The sequence below is a fragment of the Crocuta crocuta genome, unplaced genomic scaffold (assembly GCF_008692635.1).
Source record: "Crocuta crocuta isolate KB4526 unplaced genomic scaffold, BGI_CrCroc_1.0 scaffold50, whole genome shotgun sequence".
NCBI lineage: Eukaryota > Metazoa > Chordata > Mammalia > Carnivora > Hyaenidae > Crocuta > Crocuta crocuta.
In genome coordinates, this window is record NW_027527428.1 from 5,342,581 (window position 1) to 5,349,310 (window position 6,730).

At 60.3% G+C, this 6,730-nt stretch overlaps 1 protein-coding gene across 1 annotated transcript in view; it reads right to left on the bottom strand.

Annotated features, from left to right (window-relative positions):
• CANT1 (calcium activated nucleotidase 1) overlaps window positions 1-5,673 on the bottom strand; it is a 13,668-nt gene extending 7,995 nt beyond the window's left edge. The window contains exon 1 of the mRNA XM_077755165.1: window positions 5,540-5,673. The gene's annotated coding sequence lies outside the window, so the exon portion shown is untranslated. The remainder of the gene's footprint in view (window positions 1-5,539) is intronic.
• Between the last annotated feature and the right edge of the window lie 1,057 nt (window positions 5,674-6,730).

Below are 6,730 nucleotides of genomic sequence, written 5' to 3' on the forward strand. Positions count from 1 at the left end.
CTGCCCCGCCAGGCGGGGTCCTAACCCCTGAGCGGCAGGGAGAGAGCCTGGGGCCCCAGCACCTTCTGTGAACAGGATAACGACACTGGAACCCTGCGTGCCTTCCAAAAAATTCCTTTAGCTTCACACCCAGGGTCATTTCTCTCTGCGTCAAAGCCTGACCTCTGAAGACAGCCCTCCGTTCATGTCCCAGGAATCACTTGTATTTTGTGAAGGTAAAATCAGGTGTCTTTCCACTTGCTCCCCCAACCCCAGGCTGGCTCAGCACCCAGACCTGATGGCACCCGTGGGTCTTGCTGCCAGGGTCCTGGTGCGGAGTGGGAGCCTGCATTTGTAGTCAAAGGAAAACCACAACTACACAACACAACCCCAATGTCCAGCCATGAACACCAGCAGAAACGCACCATGAGGGCGACAGTAAAACGGACAGAAAGGTCCCCAGAAGGGCCTGGGCAGGCTTGCTCCTTGCCCGCGCTCTGCAAAGCTCTGGGCAGTTTAAACATTTGCTTTATTGTGACAAGGTCGTCAGCTCCACCATCTGCAGCATAACGGGCTGACCCTACACGATCGGGAAATCAGAACCCAGGTGCTACGGTAAAAGGTCCCAGGATCTCCGCTCTGGTGGGCCTGCCCTCTCCCTTCAGAAACTTGGGGGACCGCATCCTTGCTGGCCTCCCTTCTCCTGCACCAGCCACTCGGCAGGAAAGAGCCACCCGGAGTGGGGGTGGGGGACAACCTCCCCCCCGCCGCCGGGGCTCCGGTCCTCACTGCCTTCCCCACCCTCTCTCTGTATGACAGGTGTCCAGAGTGGCTCCCTGCCTCGCCTACATTTCTGGTTTCTGTCACGAGCACTTCCTTGCAGCACAGGCCCAAAGCAACGAGGTGTGACACTGGGTCTGTCCCCTCCCAAGCGGGTCCCTGGATTCGGGACTCCAGGCACTGCCAGGGAGACGCTCCCGGCCGAGCCCCAGGAGAGCGCGGCCACCCCTACCTTCCGGGCCATCCTCCAGCCGCCACGGGACTCTACACGAAGCTGAGACGCAAGGTGGCAGCCACTCCCGACAGAGCCCACAGCCACGAGGGTCTCCTCTCCGTCTCCCTCAGGACAGGTGTGTGACAGGTGCCAGAACAAACAGCTGCCGCTGCCAGACCCAAACTCCTCCCTTTCAGGATCCAGGAAGGGCAGGGAGCGAGCGCGGCGGGAGATAAGGAGGCCTCCTCTGCCTCCCCCTGGGGCCCTGCCTCCCCCCTCGGGCCGCCCTCCTGCACAGTGCGGCCTCCCCTTCCCCAGCACCGTCTCTGGTCTCCGAACTGAAGGTCCCAAGAAAGCGCACGTCCAGGCAGCGCCCGCTGCCACCGTGCACTTCCTGGTTGGAGTAAAGAGCTGAGCCCGCTGGCCCTGCGCTCCTCAGAGTGACCAGCACCGCGGGGAGGGCTCGAGGCTCCGGGCGGCTCCAGGAACAAGTGCCGGATGAGTCAGGGACGCGAACGTGAAACACCACTGGGGGCCAGGCTCCCGGAAAATGTTACCTGGTTCACAGCATTCTTCTGCCTTGCACTCAGCAAGGAAACTGCATTTCAAATTTGTACGGGGCGGAGGGGAGGAGGGAGAAGCACAAGAAACCAGAAGGAAAAAGTCACAGTGGCCAAGCATGAGCTTTAGGGACTGAGGCCCTCCCCCCAGATCATTTTCTTAAAGGCCCACATTCTGGATCCTACTAAATTCTGCATCTCCCACCCCCTTTCTCTGCATACAGCAGGCACTCACAACTCCTCCTTAGTCAGGTCTCCCACCCCCTTTCCCTGCATACAGCTGGCACTCACAATTGACTCCTGAGTCAGGTCTCCTGCCCCTTTTCCCTGCATACAGCAGGCACTCACAGCTGCCTCCTGAGTCAGGTCTCCTGCCCCCTTTCCCTGCATACAGCAGGCACTCACAGCTGCCTCCTGAGTCAGGTCTCCTGCCCCCTTTCCCTGCATACAGCAGGCACTCACAGCTGCCTCCTGAGTCAGGTTAAATACAGTTCAGAACAACTTTTCCAGCCGTGTGCTTGTTCACAGCCCACTAGCTGAGAGGAGTGAGTGTCTACGGCTGCGGGGACCAGGTGTGGCGCCTGGACGCTGCACACTTGTGTCACAGGCCTGCGGGACAGCCGTCTGATGGTCCCGCTGGGCTAAAATCCAGGGCTGCGCTCCCTCAGAGGCTCCAGGGAGAAGCCGCTTCCTCGACGGTTCCAACTTCTAGAGATGCCCGCGCTCCTCACCCCCAAAGCAGCAATGCCGCGTCTCTCTGAGCCCCGCACCCCCTCCCCGCTGCTCGCCTGACTCTGTGCCCACGTGCCCTGGGACTACACTGGGCTCACCTGGGTCGTCCCGGATGCACTTCCTATTTCAAGGGCAGCTGGGTGGCACCCCGATTCCATCTGCTCCCTTCGCCCCCTCTGCCACATGAGGCACCTGCAGGTCCCGGGGGCTGGGGCGTGGACATCTCGGGGCCGGTGTTCTGCCGACCACAGAAGGGGAACAGGGAAAGGTGCTCCAGCTTCCCCGGGGCCAGGACCCCCCATGCACAGCTTCAGAGCTTCCGCTGTGTCTATTTACACATCACAGGAGGGCCGTGTGGACGGATTTGTACCATCGAGCTCATGTTTCAGGAGGAATTTCAGCAAAAAGTCACCCTTCGGGTGGAGAGCGGCGGCCCAACAACACTACTTGTTATCAGGGCTGTTTTCCAGACAGCGTGAAAATAAGGGGATGTGATAAAAGCCCCACCATCCACCCAAATCACGGCCTGCTCCTGTGGACGGTGGGGTCGCACCTGCCCGACCCACCTTCCCTCCCGCTCCGCTCAGTGCCTGGCCCCCGGGGCGCAGTCAGCGGCAGCCCTGCCGGACCCCACGGGCCATTCCGGTTGTGCTCTGATCTGACAGTCGCTTCCACCCTGTCACCGGTGTGGGCACAATGCCGTCCGAATCCCCACTCCTGCGTCGGGCCCCCCGGCCTGTTCTCCCGGCTGAACACAGACAGAAGGGCGCTCTGCTTGGGAACCCCAAGCTGCGAGTCCCCCTTAATTCCTGCATTGATTACAGATAAACAAGTGGGAGTCAAAGGAAGCGCAGACCAAAAGAGAAAACGGAATGTACCCCCAGATTGCTCTACGATTGGGATTTCTCTGTTTCTAAGTAATTGTCTTGGTTTCCCAAGAAGGAAAATCAACATCAAAATAAACGTTTTACGTTCCCTCAGCGTTGCTGTTTAACCACAGCCTTCCAGAAAATCTCCACCGTCCAGGGTGTTTGTGAAAGGAAAGAGGCACTTTTTGAACTGTCTTTCCAGGGCCCCAGGTACCACCCCACGCATGTCTGCAAACCCAGCGGCAGACTCCCTGTCCCAGTGCTGATCCATTCCGGGACCCTGGACCAAGCTAGTCCCTTCGAGGAGCTACACACCTGCTCTATAGGGTCGCCACGGGGACTGCCATGTAGCTGCCCAGACAGGCTTCAGACTCTGATGAAAGGGGGTGTATCTGTGAGCCTGCCTCGAGGGCCACATGCAGGGAGCGGGACCTGTCCCTGAAGCACTCGGGGTCCGTCCTCACTCCCTCTGTGGCTCAGGGAAGCAGGCGGGTTGCGTACAGTTAGACTCGTGGGCAAACATTTCCTCAAGTAGCAGTTGCTTGAAGCAACGTCTGCTACGCGCTGTGGGCCGCGGAAGCCTGCGCTGCATCTGGGCTACAGCTCTAGGGAGAGGGAGGGCCCCTCGCACAGGGCCCAAGTGCTCAGGCCTACAGCTCCTCCGAGGGACCCCGGGGCACGGTGGGGCGGCCACACACCTAAGGGTATAGGACTGTCTCCAGTGCCCTGCCATGCGGCTGCCCTGGACGGAAACCCCGTGACAGCACTGAGACCCCTCTGTCTCCAGAGCACTGCCCAACGGCGCCTGAACAAGTCTCCGCTTCACCTGAGTCCCCTCCTGGAAGACGCGGGCCCGCACAGGAGAGGCGCTCCTCCCGGGTCCAGACGGGAGGCGCCCGGCCCGTCAATGTATCTTTCAGCAGGGCCCTTGAGGCCTAAATAGAAGGCTCATTGAGGCCATCGGGGAGGGGCCCTGGGGAGGCCACCAGCTGCTCTGGAAGGAGCCCCGCTGTGCCCGCTGAGAGGCCTGCGGGCTGGGGCCGCGAGCTGGGGGCGGGGGCTGCAGCGGCTGGGAAGGGCTTCCCCACACAGCTCCTGCGAGGACAAGGACGGGCCAGGCGGGGCTGCACACACTCTAGGCTCCTGCCAAGTGTGGGTCCTTACACTGAAGGGCCCGCGAGAGCCGGTGGACGTCGGCAGATGCTCGTCCCCAAGTGTGTGCGCTGCGGAAGACGTGGTAGGGACAGCCGGCGAGCACACACTCGGGCACAAGAACGACAGATGGAGCTGCTGTGCTGAGAGGCACCAGTTTCCTGGGGACACCGAGGTGCTCGCGAGAAAGGTGTATCTGGCAGGCAGAAGGGGGACTGGGAGCGCGTGGGGCCTGCCAGGCCTGGCGGCACAGAGGGCAAAGGAAAGGCACCGAGCAACAGGGGTGAGGAAGCCAGGGGTAAAGGTCAGGCCACAGCGGGCAGAGGGCAGGGGTGGAGGGCGGTTTGGGGGCAAAGGGAAGGAAGGTGAGCTGCGCTGAGGGGAAGGAGAGGAAGGCCTGGGTTGGGGGGCTGGCATGCTGCAGGGGTGGTAAAGTGCCAGTCTGAGAGGGGAGGAGAGGCCAGGCAATCACAGGAAGGGTAGACAGCAGTGGGGCAGGAAGGGACAGCTGTCCCACGAGTCAGGAAAGGAACGTGCCCCGTAGGGTCAGAAGTGGCGATGTCCCACACTAGTCAGAAGGGGGAGGTGTCTTGCACTAGTCAGAGAGGGAAGGTGTCCCGAGAGTCGGAGGGGGGGTGAGTCCCACCAGTCAGAGGGGGGAGGGGTCCCGAGAGTCGGAGGGGGGGTGAGTCCCACCAGTCAGAGGGGGGAGGGGTCCCGAGAGTCGGAGGGGGGGTGAGTCCCACCAGTCAGAGGGGGGAGGGGTCCCGAGAGTCGGAGGGGGGGTGAGTCCCACCAGTCAGAGGGGGGAGGGGTCCCGAGAGTCGGAGGGGGGGTGAGTCCCACCAGTCAGAGGGGGGAGGGGTCCCGAGAGTCGGAGGGGGGGTGAGTCCCACCAGTCAGAGGGGGGAGGGGTCCCGAGAGTCGGAGGGGGGGTGAGTCCCACCAGTCAGAGGGGGGAGGGGTCCCGAGAGTCGGAGGTGGTGTGAGTCCCACCAGAGGGGGGAGGTGTCCCGACGGTCGGAGGGGGTGTGAGTCCCACCAGTCAGAGGGGGGAGGTGCCCCGAGAGTCGGAGGGGGTGTGAGTCCCACCAGTCGGGGGGGGAGGTGTCCCGAGAGTCCCACCAGTCAGAGGGGGAGGTGTCCTGCACCAGTCAGAGCCCGTGTGAGTCCTACGAATCGGAAGGGACTGGGGTCCCGCGCTAGTCAGAGCCCGTGAGAGTCGTGCAAGTCTGTCAGGGTAGGGGTCTCACAAGTCGGAGGGTGGAGTGTCCGCCGCCCGTCGGAAGAAGGGGGCCGTTTCTCGGAGGCTGAGGGCCAGGGGCAGGACGCGGCGGGGTGAGAGGGGGGCGGCGCGGGCCCGTCGCGAGGAGAGGCGCGGCGGCCACGGGCGCAGCTGTCNGGAGGCGGGGACCCCTTACTGCCGCCCTCCTTATCAGAGAAAGCCCCTCTCCTCCGCTCTTGAAATCCGCCACGTTGGAAGGCTCATCGATTTCCAGAGCAAAGCCCTGGGCTCAGGGCTGCAAGCTGGAGTGTCCCAAATAAGGGTATCTCGTTCGTCCTGTTTCTTCGGTACCCTCCCGGCCCCTGAGCTATTTTAACGCACATCCCTGCCCTCTGCCCCCAAGCCCTGCAAAGATGCCCATTTTAGAAATCATGGACAAAGCCTGGTAGCAGTGAAGGGACCCAGGGCTGGAGGAAGGCCAGTGCCCTGCGGGCCCGCGCCCTCAGCCTCGGCGTGGGCGCAGCCATCCCCGGTCGCAGGGCCCCGCGCCGGTTAACAGGTGTGCCAGAGAAAAAACTCAGATTGTGTACACAGTGTCCCTCCCACCTCTGTTCTGCATTCCCTGCCCAGCAATCACTATTACTAGTTTCTTGCGGCTATTGTCAGAGAGCTTTCCTGAACGCACAAACAAATCATAAACACATCTGTTAAATCACCTTTTTAAAAAACCGAATGGAAATTTGCTGAACACTCCGTTCTGCATGGGGGGGGAGGGGGTAGAAAGGGGACAAACCCTTCTGGAATTCATTTGTTCCCCGTTATGCTAAACTGAGTCCCTACTATATTAGTATATGAATATATTAGTAATACTAATATATTACTATTATTTTAAGTTATTTTCAAACCTTTCCTTTGCTAAGATATCTGTATCTTCATATGCCTCCCATCTTGGAAGAGAAAATGCTGGTCCTGCTATCCGGAAAGCTCTCTATGCTCTTCCCTCTTCCCAACTCCTCCCACCCCAAGAGGTGACTGCAATCTTGAATCACTTGCGTCCTTTCTCTTATAATGTTAGCATACAGGTATGCATCTCTCAACAGTATATATGCTTATTATAACTTGCACAAAAATGAAATAAAACTATATGCAATGGGTGGGAGATCCCTTCGCTCCACAATATTATCAAGTGTGTTCATTTTGCCAATCTGATGGCATTAAA